Source organism: Bufo gargarizans, chromosome 7 (genome assembly GCF_014858855.1).
Source record: "Bufo gargarizans isolate SCDJY-AF-19 chromosome 7, ASM1485885v1, whole genome shotgun sequence".
Lineage (NCBI taxonomy): Eukaryota > Metazoa > Chordata > Amphibia > Anura > Bufonidae > Bufo > Bufo gargarizans.
Window position 1 is genome coordinate 116,436,026 of NC_058086.1, and position 17,411 is coordinate 116,453,436.

The window sequence follows — 17,411 nt, forward strand, 5'->3', positions numbered from 1 at the left end:
AGTCAGCAGCCCCACCCACAAATGCAGGCTGTAACCAGCCTTAATACATATCGGTAGTTGTTTAGTTGGGAAGAGTTCATTAAAGTCTAGTGTTACTTACTTGTTCAGTTAATGATTTTTATGTAGATTAATTAAATAGTGTAGCTGTTTTATATTACTGGTGTATTACCTTAATATTTGCATTTTTCCCCCCTATTAATACAATTTATACCATTTTATAGATAAAGATTAATATTGCTGTGTGCACTGTAGGAGCCCAAAGGGGAGAATCATGGGTGGTCGGTATGTCTCACTGAGAATGTATGCCTCAGTGATATAATTTCTGGGAATCAGTATGTCAGAAACATTTGGTTACTGGGAGGTTATCATTAAAGTGGATTTTGGGTCCGTGTTTTAGGAGTTAACAGAGACAATGGGTGGGACAGGTCACTCCCGTACTAAATTCAGTGTTTTCATAAAGATGTGGTTAAAAAGGCTGGGGAGATAAAGTGTGGACAGGCGATCTGAATGCTGAACAAGCTGAGAGGGGAACCTGATCTCTGAAATACTGTAAAGAGTGTTAAGATACTACTGTTTTGTTACCCTGCTTGGACTGAACTCAAAGTCTGTGACTTTATGTTATCCAATATGTGTGGGCTGAAGAAAGATTTAAGGAAAAGCTTGTACTGTACATGCTTATTATTGTTTGCTGAAATAAACTGTGCCTATGGTGAAGACTAAACGGACACGTGTGTGTGTGTGTGTGAACAGTGACCGAGTTAAAACACCCACAGCACATATTTAACCTCCTGGCGGGGGGTGGTCACAACATCATCATCGTCCTCCTCCTGAGAAACTGGGGGGGGGGGGGGATAAAACAGGGTGGTGTGAGGGTCCGTCCTCTTCAGACAGCATCATTTCACAAATATCAGGTGGGGTAAGGGCATTCTGCTGCCCAGAGGGTCCCGCATGCTCCTCCTTCTCCTCCGATGAAGAGACCTCCACCACCGCCTTTGTGAAAAGGCTGCTATGGACTGAGGGAAAAGGAACAACTATGATGACCAATTTTCATAATTTATAAAAACAACTCTTAAATTATAACTGTACATATACATTACTGAGTGTTGGTGAAAGATACAAAAGTTATGTAAGCATTGTACCTGGACATAGTTTGTCGCGGATCTCTCTGATCTGATCAGAATGCCTGTGCTTCAAATCAGACCATTTCTTCAGGATGGCCATCCTTTTGTGCTGGCCATCGTACTCCCTCCATAGTTCATACCCGATCCTCCGCACTATCTTACGCTTGTCAGCGTGGGAACAGGTCTGGTCATACCCCTGCTCCAACTTGCGCTGCAGGATAAAAATGCAAGCATATAATCCCAAATATTTAAAATACAAGTATTATGCTACTTTCACATTAGCGGCAGGGGAGTCCGTCAGGCTGTTCCGGCGGGTGAACAGCCTGTCGGATCCATCCTGCCGCTAGTTCACGTGTGCCCCTGGACTGACGCTCCGTCCCTATTGACTATAATGAGGAAGGGGCGAAGTTCCGGCGGCAGGAAGGCACTGGCACTTAGCCATAGCCACCACCATGTCATCATCTAAACCACCCCAAAAAATGTTAGTGTTTGAAATGAAATATTAGATTTAAGGTTACCATTATAACATCTAGTTGTATTGAAATTGTATGTGTGTGGGGTATGAGCAATTGTATATTGGCCATCTGAGGAGGTATGGGGTGTACAGCTGGTGCTACCTGGGTAACGCTAAATGAACCAACAAATACTGAATGTAACATAGTACAAAAGCCGAAAAAAGACAATTGTCCATCCAGTTCGGCCTGTCATCCTGCAAGTTGATCCAGAGGAAGGCAAAAAAAAAAAAAAACTGTGAGGTACAAGCCAATTTTCCCCACTTTAGGGGAATAAAAAATTTCTTCCTGACTCCAGTCAGGCAATCAGAATAACTCCCTGGATCAACAACCCCTCTCTAGTAGCTATATCCTGTAATATTATTACACTCCAGAAATACATCCAAGCCCCTCTTGAATTCCTTTATTGTACTCACCATCACCACCTCCTCAGGCAGAGAGTTCCATAGTATCACTGCTCTTACCGTAAAGAATCCTCTTCTTTGTTTGTGTACAAACCTTCTTTCCTCCAGACGCAGAGGATGTCCCCTCGTCACAGTCCTGGAGATAAATAGGTGATGGGTTAGATCTCTGTACTGAGCCCTGATATATTTATACATATTAATTAGATCTCCCTTCAGTAATCTTTTTTCTAAAGTGAATAACCTTAATTTTGATAATCTTTCAGGGTATCTTTGGTTGCCCTCCTGTGGACCCCCTCCAGCTCTGCTATGTCTGCCTTGTTTACAGGAGCCCAGAACTGTACACAGTACTCCATGTGTGGTCTGACTAGCGATTTGTACAGTGGTAGGACTATGTTCTTATCACGGGCATCTATGCCCCTTTTGATGCAACCCATTATCTTACTGGCCTTGGCAGCAGCTGCCTGACACTGGTTTTTGCAGCTTAGTTTGCTGTTTATTAAAATTCTTAGATCCTTTTCCATGTCAGTGTTACCGAGTCTTTTACCATTTAGTATGTACGGGTGACTTGCATTATTCCTTCCCATGTGCATAACTTTACATTTGTCATTGTTAACCCTCATCTGCCACTTATCTGCCCAAGCCTCCAATCTATCCAGATCCCTCTGTAGTAGTATACTGTCCTCTTCAGTGTTAATTACTTTACACAGTTTAGTGTCATCTGCGAAACTTGATATTTTACTATGCAAGCCTTCGACAAGATCATTAATACATATATTGAAGAGAATAGGGCCCAATACTGACCCCTGAGGTACCCCACTAGTGACAGTGACCAATCTGAGTGTGTATCGTTAATAACCACCCTTTGTTTTCTATCACTCAGACAGTTACTTATCCACATACAGACATTTTCTCCCAGTCTTAGCATTCTCATTTGATATACTAACCTTTTATGTGGTACAGTGTCAAATGCTTTGGAGAAGTCCAGATATACGACAATCCATTGATTGGCCGCTGTCAAATCTAGAACTTACCTCCTCATAGAAACTGATTAAATTAGTTTGGCATGGCCGATCCCTCATGAAGCCATGCAGATATGGCGTTATTTCCCTTTTTCCGTTGAGATGCTCTAAGATAGCATCTACTAGAAAACCTTCAAACAGTTTACCTACAAAAGATGTTAAACTTACCGGCCTATAGTTTCCAGGCTCTGTTTTTGGACCCTTTTTGAATATTGGCACAACATTTGCCATGCGCCAATCCTGTGGGACCTTCCCTGTCAGTATAGAGTCCACAAATATCAGAAATAAGGGTCTGGCTATGACATTACTTAATTCCCTTAGGATACTGCCTTTATTTGTTTTTTACATGTTCTATTTTTTTCCTTATAGTTTTTCAGTGCTTCCGTGCTACCCTCCTGTTTTAGTGATTTATATGCTTTCTTTTTGTCATTTATTGCTTTCTTTACAGTTCTATTTATCCACATTGGTTTCTTTTTGTTCCTTAACCTTTCATTCCCATATGGTATGTACCTCTCACAATGAGATTTTAGGATGCTTTTAAAGATATCCTATTTTGGAAGGTTATTACTTTATGGTCACTATTTCCCAAGTGTCCCCCAACCTGCACATCTGTTGTTCTGTCCGGCCTATTGGTTAATACTAAGTCCAGTATGGCTGTCCCTCTAGTCGGGTCCTGAACCAGTTGGGAGAGGTAATTGTCTTTGGTTATTGCCAAGAATCTGTTTCCTTTATGAGATATACACGTTTCAGTTTCCCAGTCTATATCTGGGTAGTTGAAGTCCCCCATAATAACCACCTCATTATGATTTGCCACCTTGTCTATCTCATTTAGTAGTAGATTTTCTGTGGACTCTGGCATAATAGGTGGTTTATATTAAACTCCTATTAGTAATTTATTATTGTTTTTAGCTCCATGTATCTCTACCCACAGTGACTCCACATGTTCATGTCCCTCACTTATATCTTCTCGGACTGTGGGCTTTAGACAAGACTTTACAGAAAGGCAGACCCCTCTCCCTCTCCGGTTTTGACAATCATTTCTAAACAGACTGTAACCTTGTACATTAACTGCCCAGTCATAGCTATCATCCAGCCATGTCTCAGTTATTCCCACTATGTCATAGTTCTCCTCACACATCACTAATTCCAGCTCCCCAGTTTTATTAGTCAGGCTTCTGGCATATACATACATTTAAGAGGTTTATGTATATTTTTTACCCTACACCTTTCCTTCTGAACTGTTGTAGTCCCTCCTTCCATTCCTCCCCCAGTCCCACTACCTTGCCCCCGGTCTCTATCTGCACTATCTTCCCCTCCTATAATATAATTTCCCTCCTCCTCAGTCCCTAGTTTAAACACTCCTCCAACCTTCGAGCCATCTTTCTCCCCAACACAGCTGCCCCTTCCCCATTGAGGTGCAGCCCATCCCTACGATAGAGCCTGTAGCTGATAGAGAAGTCGTCCCAGTTCTCCAGGAACCCAAACCCCTCCTTCCTACACTAGTACTTGAGCCACTTGTTAACCTCCCGCTGCCTTTCTTGTGTGGCCCGTGGTACAGGTAGTATTTCGGAAAATATTACCTTTGAGGTCCTTGCCCTAAGCTTTTGACCTAAATCCCAGAAATCATTTTTAAGGGCTCTCCACCTACCTCTAACTTTGTCATTGGTTCCGATATGGACCATGACCGCTGGATCTTCTCCAGCCCCTCCCAGTAATCTGTCAAACATTACTTCTCCTGACCAACAGGACACAAATTAGAATCTATAGACTGTGTGTGTGTGTGGGTCTGGTGGTATATAGTGGGGGTTATATAGTGCAGGGTATATAGTGTTAGGCAGGAAAATGGATGTGCAATGTGCATATGATATATATTTGTCTGCTGTCCATACATAAATGCTACTGACATAGTGCTGTGATGTCAGATAAACATAAAAAAAATCACATTTCATCTTGTCTGAGTAGATATTAATGATTTAGGGCAATAAGTATTGTTTTTGACTTACAACAATACTTATTGCCCCAAATCATTAATATCTACTCAAACAACATAAAAAGTATGTATTGGGAAAAATATTAGTAATATTTAGGAACACTTTATTTGCATAAAAATACATTTAGATAATAAGCATGTGATATGTAATGCAGTGCTATAATGTTGAATTACTTACAGTGATCAGGATATCTTCCTCGACATGTGTGAAATTACTTCCAACCATTTTTTCTAATCCATTTCTGAACCGAATATATGAAAACGGTCCCAAGACTAAGCCACGCCCATATGTGCGCATGCGCACACAAATATTTCAATGACTATCTTTTGCAATAGAATAGCATTGTACAAATATAATGAAGTCTTGAATTAGCAAATATATCACGAATATTTAGCAAAATATTCGTGAAATATCGCAAAATCGAATATGGCACCTGCTGCTCATCACCAACTCTATGGACAAAAGAAATTGGTACACTTTGGACAAAAGGGTCTGACTCACAATCATAATTCTAGTTTATCCCAAAGAGTTCAATTGAACTGAGGTTCAGGACTCTGTCGGCCATTCATGGTCTTCCACACCAAACAAGCCTTTATAGACCTTGATTTGCGCACTGGGACACAATCATGCTGGAACACAAAAGGGGCTACCCCACAAAGTTTGAATCAGACAATTGTCTAAAATGTCTTGGTGTTTTGATAGATTAAGATTTATCTTCACTACAACTGAGGGACCAATCCCTGAAAAACAGTGTAGTATTTTTCCACCAAATTTGGCACAATGCAATCATGCATTCGCCAACCGTGGACTTGTCCATCAGACAGTCAGAGAAGTGTGATTTGTCACTACACAGAACACATTTCCACTGCTCTAGAGCCCAGGCTTGGCATGCTTTCCACCACTCATCCCACACTTGGCACTGGGCTTGGTGATGTTAGGCTTGCATGCAGCTGCTTGTCAATATTAACCCATGCAATAAAGCCCTTGATGCACAAATGTTGTGCTGACATTAATGCCAGAGGAGGTTGGGAACTCTGCAGCAGTCATCGAGTCAGCAGAACATTGGTTCAGTAACCCCGCTCAATTTACATGGTCTGCCACTTCATAACTGAGTTGCTATGGTTCCTAAATGCTTCCACTTTGCAATAATACCAGTCAACGTTGAACATGAAATATCTAGGAAAGAAGAAATTTCACAAATTATGAACTGATTTGTTCCATCCTATTACAGTAGTTGTTTCACAAATGTTTATAAAGGCACACTGCATGAATAGTGCTCTATGTTATAAGCCTGTGGCAATGGGACTGAAATAAATGTCTGGATTCAGTGATTGAGCAGTTATGTCTCTACTCTTGTTCATATACAGTACTGTATATAATAAAGACCTTTTAGAAAGTAGAGCGTTTGTCCCACAAACTTAAAAACATGCAAATAATGCACACATTTTTCAATGCAAGAAATTCTGCTCTGGTGTCATTTTCATCTTCTTTAGTTCTTTAAAAAAAAATATTTTGTTTACATTTCTGTGGATGGGCAGCAGCTCATCCCACATGACTATTAATAAGCAGCTGTATCCCACAGGAGTGTCAGCTCTTGCTAACCCCATCTCTTTTCTTCTTCTCACACACCAGCCGAGTACACTAATAAATAGCCATAGAGATGATATATAATTCTCTCCCCCAAGGTTAAGAAAGAGATAAATGTAGCTATATATTATTATGAATTCAGAAGTAGGTATGAATTATTGACAGGTGCATGGACCGTTTCACCTGCTTCTCTAGGAGGAAGAGATTGTAATTTTTGGTACCATAGTTCGGAAGACTTCTGCCTAAAGTTGTCATCTGGTTTTCTTGGTAAACAGTCAGGGAAAAGGAAAAGGTTCAAGAAATAAAAGTTTCCAGGGAACCACCAGAGCATCTACAGCATTAGCTATAGGGTCCCGTGTCTGAGTAATGAAGAAGTGGAAGCTTGTGAATGAACCTGGAGACCATTAGAGTCAGAGTTCCTCACCCGATCTCAACTGAATTGGTCCAACATTTCTTGGCATAGAGACAATTCTCCTGGGCCTCTACACTCTTTACTGAGAAATTCTGCAATTCTGTTATGTATCCCAGTTAAGTGTATTGCAGAAAAATCAGGACCTGAGTCATCATTCATTGCCAAAGCTGTTGGTCCGACCTTAATGGTTTAGGTGACTGTCTTGGTATTGTGCGACTAGACACAAATAGGTGTACATGTCCGAAGATCAAAAAGCAAGGAACAGTGGACCAACTGCAGCTCCAGGATATAGACTAGAGATGTTTCTTCTGGTGAACATTTCCTTTGTACTGTTGGACATCAGGACTCCCCTTTCCCCCACAATTGCAAAGACTGGCATCTATTATTGAGATCAACTAGCAGAGTGGGAGAAAGTTGCAACACAAGGATGATTTTGAGAGGAAAGCTACCCTTTCAGTGCATAATGCACTACCATGAGCATCAGGAATGGGGTAGTTTAGACAGAATACAGACCAGTCCCAGCAGGACAGTCATATTTTGGACAGAGACTGTAATGGAGAATAAGAAATGGTTGCATTGAGAACCCAATGGAGTCTAGCACTTGCAAGTTGAAGCAAAGAGATGTGTTTCCTTCTAAAGCAGTGGGGGCCGCACTAGACATGGAATTAATTTTGCGGGCCAGAACCTGGTAGCTTTGCCAGAAAGAAAAGCAATCATTGTTTAAAACGGAAATTATTCTAGTGATTTAGATAACACAGTGTTCGAAAGAAACCAGAAATAATTTCTGCCCTCACAATTTGATGTAATTTCATGACGTCCACAAATGTTTTCCCGAAACCAGTTTTGAAATGTTCGAGTGAAAGTTTGTCAAGTTGATTCTCAGCACAGAATGCGTATGATCGTCAGTAAGCCGAGAGTGTGAGACAGGTTTTGCTCTCTTTAGCACTGAAAAAGTTTGTTCACACACATAAGTACTCGCAAAAGTTGTCAGATAACAAGAAACCAGAAATAATTTCTGCACTCACCATTTGATGTCATTTCATTAATGTGATGTCTGCAGATGTTTTCCAGAAACCAGTTTTGAAATGTTCGGGTCAAAGTTTGTCACGTTGATTCTCAGCACAGAATGCAAATGATCGTCAGTAAGCCAAGTGCGTGAGACAGGTTTTGCTCTTTTTAGCACTGAAAAGGTTTGTTCACACACATAAGTACTTGCAAAAGTTGTCATCATCATTTGGAAATGTTTCTGGACATAGCTTGGCATAAAAGTCTGGTAGTGCTTTTTCTCGAAATTTGTCCAGTAGTGACGTCTGGGATTGTAAGTCAATCAGTTCCAGCTGTAAATCACCTGGTGCAGTGGAAGTGTCGACTGAAAATAGATTTTCAAACAAACGATTATTCTTCTTCATGTGGTGAAAATCTGCAAAGCTTTCTTCAAAATTTTTAGTTAGCAGTTTAAGAAGCTGAACCATTCTTCTTTTTGGGAAGCAAACATTCATGTCTTCCTGATGTAGTTCAGCACATGTTGGAAAGTGCAAGAACTGTTCTCTTTCAGCTTGTTGTATGAACAATTTCAATTTAGCTTGAAATGCATTTATGTCTGCATACACATAATAGATTAGCTTGTTTTTGCCTTGCAGCTTTAGATTCAGTTCATTTAAATAAGCTGTCAATTCGCACAAGATTACCAAATCCCAGAGCCATGATGGATCACTAATCTCGGGAACTTGTTTTGATTTTTCAGCCATGAAGATACAAATCTCCTGTCTCAGGTCAAAAAAGCGTTTCAGCACTTTGCCTCGACTCAGCCAGCAGACTTCACTGTGATAGACAACATCTTCATGTTCAGATTCAACTTCAATGAGAAATTCTCTGAAAGTCCTGCGATTCAGTGCATGTGATCATATGAAGTTTACACATTTAACGACAACCTTCATAACATGTTCCAAGTTCAACTGCTTCCCACAAAGATTTTGTTGGTGAATTATGCAGTGGAGCGCCAGCGGTGGAGAACCATTGGATTCTATCACTTTTTGACGTATTCTAGCTACCAAACCACTGTGCCGTCCAACCATGCTTCTTGCACCATCTGTAGTCACTCCTATTAACTTGCTCCAGTCCAGGCCAAGCTCATCAATAACTTCTGATACTTCTCTGAACAAATCTTCACCAGTGGTTGTCCCATTCATGCTTTTCATCGCTGCCAGATCTTCAATAACTTCAAATGTAGAGTTTATACCACGAATGAACACAAGCAATTGAGCAGTGTCACTTACGTCTGTAGACTCATCAGAAGCAATTGAAAACATGTCAAACTGGCTTGCTCTTGTCTACAGTTGCAGCATAAGATGGCCTCCCAAATCTTCCACTCGTCTCGTGATCGTCATTCGTGACAGGCTAACAGCTTCAATTAAACTCTTTTTTTTCTGGGCATAATTCTTCCACTACAGCCAAGATGCACTTTTTCACACATTCACCTTCAGAAAATGGTCTGGCTTCCTTACTCAATATATGAGCCACACGAAAACTTTCACGAACGGCTTATTCATTTTATTTTCTCTTTTTATTGAGCATTTTTGTTAATCCATGAATTTCTTCACGCAATTTGGCAATTTTCTGTTCACGGCACACACCAACATATTGGTCATAAGTTGTCTTGTGTTTGCTGTCATAGTGTAGTTTGATATTGTGCGCCTTGAACACTGCAACAGTCTCCTTACAAATGAGGCATAAAGGCTTCTTTTGTGTTTTTGCACAAAAAAGTACAAATTTGTCCACTTCTCGTGAAAATTTCTGCACTCAGAATCGACTTTACGTTTCTTCGCTTCGGCCATTTTCTACAGTTGGTGCTGCTCAAACCTTCCAAATTGAGTGGCAACACTTTTTTGTTTTTGAGCACCTTTAAATTTAATAAAGAAATAAATATTTTGCATTATATTTGAGTTCCATGGTATGTGAACTACTTATCAATAAATTAGGCCCCTATTTTGGTGTAGTTTCACATAGCAGCCACTAGATGGTGATGGGGCACAACTAAAAAAAGTATGACCAGGCAGACTTATATAGATTTGCTCTATATATGCAGCACAGACAACTTGTATGCATACCTCCAAACCCTCCCAGATCTGGTAGGACAGTTCCTGATTTTAGTGGCTGTCCCACTGCCCAGGAATGGCTGAACTATGCCCACTCAGCTGTCTTTGCATTTATAGGGTGCATAGACAGCCTGTAACGGTCAAGCAGGGAGCAGTCCGCTCCACCGCTCAGCGTAGTTGCTCTCTCAGCTGCGTGATGCAGTCAAACATCCCACTGCTGGGCTGTGTAGGAGACACAGACCAGCAGCTGAATGTGTGACAGTATCCTGCTGCTGTGGAGCACAGTTCAAAGGAACTAGGTGATTATTTACTGATTTTTTATTTATTTTTTTATTCCTGTGAAGGGGGCACATGGGAGCATTATTACTGCAAAGGGGGCACATGTGAGCTTTATTACTGTGAAGGGGGCACACGTGAACATTATTACTGTAAAGGGGGCACATGTGACCATTATTACTGTGAAGGGGGCACATACCTTCACATAGCAAGACTAAGGAGTGGGATGCAGGAAGCTCTCCACAAATGCCTTTGGGTGCCGCATTTCAAGTTCTCTCTCCCTCATTAATATTACTAAGCTGGTGAGGAGCAACCCAGACAGCCCCACGGACTTACTAAAATACACTTCCCACCACTACTAGACCTCGCCTGTCACATCCCTCCACAGAACTCCTGCTCCCTTACAACTCGTCCTCACCTTCTCCGACATGCTCTGATGCCTGGCTGAGAGTCCTGATGAGGTCTGTGCCAATTGGTATGGGGAGATGGGGCCTCCAGTCGCTGCTGAAAGTAATTGTACTGCAATACTGCAGTGGGCCAACTGAGCGCAAGTTCTGCCTCTGGTCACTGCGCAGGCAGGATGACTGAAGGGAGCACATCTGAGCTTTATTACTATGAAGGGGGCACATGTGACCATTAATACTGTGAAGGGGGCACATGTGACCATTATTTCTGTGAAGTGGGCACACGTGAGCATTATTACTGTGAAGGGGGCACATGTGACCATTACTACCAGTGTCACAATTCCAACCAAGACCAATGAACACCACTGTCATGACATGTCATGGCCTTCCCAAACAAGGAGGGGTTCCCTTCTTACCCCTCAAAGCCATGTACTGCCGGAACCCTGACACTTGGACAACACTGGCCCTTCAAGATCGAAACTCTCCTTGCTAAGTGTACCAGCCACACTCACAGGGGCAGCCCTACTGAAACACTTCTCACACCTTGGACCACTGTCGCCTGTGCCGCCATTAACAGCCCTTCCTTCCTCCGTACAGTCCATTCACAAGGACCGACATAGCGCACAAATCCTGACACCACACTTCCCCAACATGGAGCCCTTCACTGCCGGGAAGGACATCGGTGAGAGAAGTCCACACACACAACGCCACAGTCACAGAAATTATTACACTCACTGATTTGCTTCCAGGTTTAGATGGATTCTGTAATGTGCCACTGCAGCCGCCCAGGTGTGTACCTTCTGCTTCTTCAACTTGGCACAAGCTCCGCCTTCCATCACTGCGCGGGCTGGATCACACAGCTTCACGAGCCAGATGTGGCCCGCGGGCCGCAGGTTGAGCACCACTGTTCTAAAGGATTCTGGCATTATTTTGAAGCGATGACAGCCTTTCCTGCACAAGAAAAACCTCGAGACATCTCTGTATTAAAAGTCATACTATAGAATGTGATCTATCTGGAAGTAGCGTTCTAGTGATTATTCATGCACCCTAAACAAGTAAGTGTCCAGGCAGCAATCCAGAGGACTGTGGAAAGAGTTAAGGCAATTTTACGCAAGCGTATTCTGTGCAGGATATACGCTGTGTGACAGTATTTTCTGGATTGAACAATGCTTCTGTGGAATGACTAGGGATGTACTGGTGGCATTATGAGATTTTAATTCAGTACAGCCAAATTCGGGCAGGAACACACAGAATTACAAGTCATTATATTACTGTGAGTTCATGCCACAGAAGCAGTGTTCAGTCTGGGAAATACACAGAGCATATTCCCACACTGAATACACTTGTGTTAAGTTGCCCTTACGGTCTGGGACAGGTGGAAATTTTGCTAAGAAGGGAGATAGAAGGGGTCAACCATCGGAGAGGAGGTTTACCATTTCTAAGAATGGATAGTTAAAAAGGTATTCTGGTTATAACAACTTAACAGGATAGGATAGGGAATAACTATCTGATCATTGGGCATGCTACCGGTGGTACCCCCACCAATCATGAGAACAGAGACCCATACCCCGGGGAGCCCCCCTGAAATAGATGGAGTGATTAATTTCTATGGGAGGGCTGGAGATAGCCATCCCCTGTGGATAAGGGATAACTTGTTATAAAAGGAATACCCCTTTAAGATCCAAATGTTTTGTGTGTGAGAAATGACTGTCAGAATTAGTTTATTACTTGTTTAAATCAAGGAATTGATTGGGAAATACCTTTGCGGCGCGCTTAGTCCTACAAAAGGAAAAAAAAACTAACTGGAGGAGTATTTAGAGTCCTTAATCTGTAGCTCTCAGAATGTGGTAAGAATAGCCACCACGGAAGCCATTTAGTAGATTCGTACAGTGTCCAGGGCAAAGTTGGAGAACTAACCTTCTGATATAACCTAATCTTAAAGAGAAGAAAAGCATTGGGTGTAGAGGCAGGAATTTTTTTTAGAAGAAAGGGGAGGATGGAAGGTTAGAGTTGGTCCTGGTCCTTTTACATGGTCTCCACCTGATAAATGCAAGGTCTACAAGACTCTTGTGAGGTTCTCTACAGCCTTACAACAAAAAGCCTAGGACTGTGCCTATTCCAGTTCTGCATTAATAGCGAGTGGTGGCTGCATTATGACATGGCAAAACCTCAGTTTGCTGCTTTGGATTCAGGTATGCAGGACAGAGGGGTTGAGACTCAAGTGGTTTCACACCTTTCAATCCTAGCTTGGGTTATCCTTTTATAGAAATTGTTCTGCAGTGGGTCTTCTTTGGGATCAGCTAGTCTTAGTTCCTAGGCATCCATGACCTTATTGTATAGTTGGAACACCTCAAGACCCAGCTGCATAATCATCGCAACCTGGTCCTTGTAAAAGTCATTTAGATCCTTACGCTTAGCCATTTTCTTGCTTCCTACTCAACTTCAAGAACTGACTGTTGCAGCCCAATATTGTACATCCCATCCCTTGACAGAGGTCACTGTAATGAGATAAACAAATATATTCTCTTCATCTGCCATAGGTTTAAATGTTAGGGCTGACCAGTGTATGCAGATGGATGGCTTAGTACCCTCCTTCTAATGAAAGTATCTTAGGTCACAGTCTTATGTGGCCACAATGACACAGGTGACAAAGTAGGTTCAATTAAAAAAATAAAAATAAAATTCTACTGCAAACCTTTAGTTGCAACATTTCAAATTTTGAAACTTCCACAAGATGAGTTTTAAACTGAATAATAAATGTGGACCTATATCTGCAACAGGGAAATCAGGCATCATGGGTATTGGTTCATAGGAAATCTAGAGCAAGTTGACAGTTTGGCAGGGAACCTGCAGTGAATTGGAAATTCCCACAACCAACTCGTGCTACTTTTAGATGAATCCTAGTGCTGGAAATTTTGAAAATTCATGTAACCACACAACAGAAATGGATAATTAGGTGGTCATTAAAGAAAACCTGTCACCACAAAATGCACTGTAATTTGCAGGTAGGATGATTTGCTGACTATTTCACCACAAAACTAGTATTAATCTAATCAGCTCCTCCTGCTCTGTCACACGAGCCTCCAGACAGTTTACAAATAACGCCTTAAAGACCAGGCCAAATTTTATTTTTGCATTTACATTTTTTCCTTACTGCCTTTCAAGAGCTATAACTTTTTACATTTTCGCTACACATAGCTATATCAGGGCTTTATTTTTTTGTGGGACAAGCTGCATTTCAATTGCGAATATTTACTATACCTTGTATTGAAAAATGGGGAATGCGGTATTTGAGTGAAACTGAAAAAAATAAAAAATTCTTCCATGTAATTTTGGGCTCTGATTTCACTGCGATTTAAAAATGACAAGACCACCATATTAAGTGAGTCAGTAGAATTAGATATACCAAATTTATAGTTTTCTATTATTTTTGCTAGTTTAAAATAAAATACTAATCTTAAAAATGTATAATTTGTGTCGCCATATTTATATAGCCATAACTCATATTTCTGTCTACAGAGCTATTTGAGAGCTTGTTCTTTGTGGGGCGAGTTGTAGTACTTAGTGGTACTATTTTGGGGTACATTTGACTTTTTGATTCCTATTCTATTCTATTGGGGCAGGAAGGGGGGTATGTGACCAAAATACAATTTAAAAATTTTCAGTCATTTGAGCATGCAGCGTTCTGATCTTTTGTACCATAGTCTTCAATAAAATACTATTACAACCTGGGAGCTGCCTAGTAACCTACAGGAACCTTGCGATTACACTGCAGTGCTCCGCTCAAGGATTGAGTGCACTATTGACTGCAGAATAAGTGGGGTTAAACCGGTTGTCTCATCTCACCATTTCCATGACGAGATAGGATTAAGCGATGCTTCCGGGTGGCCGGGTTAATGGAAATTGCCAAGCAAGCAGGCACTTTGCTCTTTACGTAACTACCATTGTAGTAAACTGGAGCTACATAAACAGCATAGTAGAATAAAGCTACACTGCTTCCATTCACTATAAAGGGAATTAGGGTAGCAGTAGAGAGCCGGCCTGCACGTCTGTTTCCGTAAGAGCAACCGCCTGGGGACAGCACATAGTCCCATTTTGTTGAGGTTTATTAAAGTGACCAGGATCAGAGTTATCTCCAATCCCAATAATTGCAGTCATGTGGCAGCTCAGGAGACCACTCCATACATTTCCTGTGCACCTATGACAGATATATGCATCATGCGACGTTCAGGAGGTCTAAGTGTCTACATTGTGGATGGAAATGACTGGTAAATTAACTAGACACTTGATATTCTCATTTGGTGTCTATTGTGGTTTGATACATATCTATAAGGAAAATAAAAACATTAAAATAATCAGATATTTACAGTACTTTATTAAATCTTTACAATCATGTCAAATACATAATTTTATATATATATATACACACACACACAAGGTTTATATACACACACATTAAAACCAGGCTCTTACATACATAACAGAATATTGTGCCACTGTACATATTTTGGGCCAAACAAATTGCCTATGGTTTGTAAAATATAAGGTGAAAAAAATTAAATAAAGAATCAAATGTGTAAAATATTGATTTACACACACATGGACTTGGTGAGCTTCAGGGGGTTAGGGACTGCTATAGTCTTATATAAAGTGACTATTTAGGTCCAAGAAGACAGTGCAAGTGCATTTTAATGTAATGAAAACAAAATATTCTATTCTGAAGAATAAGGATGATGCTATAAATGTAGGCTTAAAAATTTTCACTTTGCACAACTGCCAATAAAAAAAATATTTGAATAAAGCATAGCTAAGCTATATACCTTAAGCAAGGGTAAAGATTCATTAAAGGCACAGCAAATACTATCCAGAGACCCTCTTAATTCATTTAACCTACATCTAGCCAACATTTAAACGTACACAATCACGATTTATGATTTAACTCTGTCCTAAGAGATATGCAAGTATATTATATTTCTAGGATTTAATTTTGCAATGGCTTTTAAGAATCACTATACGGTATGTTTCCTTGGATGGTATGTTGTTCTCTTAGATGAAGGGCAGCCCGCACCTACATTACAGAGCAATTGGCCAGTATAGTCTAAAAACGTATCAAACACCTGCAGTAAACAGTCCTGGTGGGTCCCTAGCTGCATACTCCATTAGTTACTACTGGAACTAACCTAGAATACAAAGGACGAGGCACATACAAAAGATTCAAAAAGGAACGCTCACTGTATGGTTAGTTGCCTATGACAACCCAAGAGAACATTAATTATTAGGAAGGTATCTTTAGGGTATGTCCAAATGAGATGTATATTCTGTGGATTTGGTGCAGCAAATACAGATCGTTTTACAGTACCAGCAAAGTGTATGACAGTTTAGGAAAGCTCAATCACACGCTGTGAAAAAAAAATCTGCAAGGCTTGTTTCACATTAGCGCTATAGAGCTCTGGCAGACTTTTGGCTCCAATGACTATAATATGGACCGATGGCGGTCTGGCCACAACCGGCAAACATGCCAAAAGGCAGCTGGATGAAAACTGCTGCGCACAGCGGTATTTATCTGGTAACTTTTCAGTATATTTTCAGGGTTGTGGCCAGTCCCCATTATAGGGAGGCTGGACAACGATGGGTTTGCTTCTGGCAATGCTGGAATGCAAAGAGATCCCGCAGGGTGTTCCCTGCCAGATTTCTTTGACACAAATGTGAAACAGGTCTTTACGCTTCTAATTCCTCATTTTGTTGATTAGTGAGGGTCTTAGAACTTGGATCCCCACTGATCAAGACCTTTCATATGCTGCCATGACATATACTGTACATACAAATACACATATATATATATATATATATATATATATTTCTGAGGTGTATTTACACTTTAAAGGGAACCTGTCACAATGAAAATGCAATGCAAGCTGCAGGCATTATCTTATATAGAGTAGGAGGAGCAGATTAATATAGTTTCGTGTGAGACTGTTAAATATTTTATATACATTTAAATTCCTGTTAATTCTGGGTTTTGAAGTCAAGGAGGGGGTCCTATCAGTGATTGACAGCCTACATGACTGTGTATACAGATATAACTATCAATCACTGATAGGACCGCCTCCTTGACTTCAAAACACAGAATGAGCAGGAATTTAAATGAATGAAATAGAAGTTTTACTGAATACTTTTCCATGAAATTATTTTAACCCTCCTGCTCAGACACCATTCCTTTAAATAAATGCAATGCATAGAGTGAAATCTGTGGTAAATATGCATGTAACATGAAATGCACCAAATACACAGTGGAAATTTTGCCCGATGTGGCCATACACTTAAAATTAATAGCCAACTTGATTTCATGGAAATGTCCAAAAGTACTGACATGTTAGGACACCGTCACATTAAATCTCAAATCTGGTTTCACTGGAAAGATGGCATCAAATGCGTAGTACCTCTTTATTTAAGTTAATTAGTTTTCACAGGAAGAGTGAAAAATAAAGTGGACATAATATATATTTTTTATATTTAGCATGTTTTCATTCAAATAAAGAATTAGGAAATCACATGGCTACAAAGTTTAATTTTAACATGAATCTTGTAAA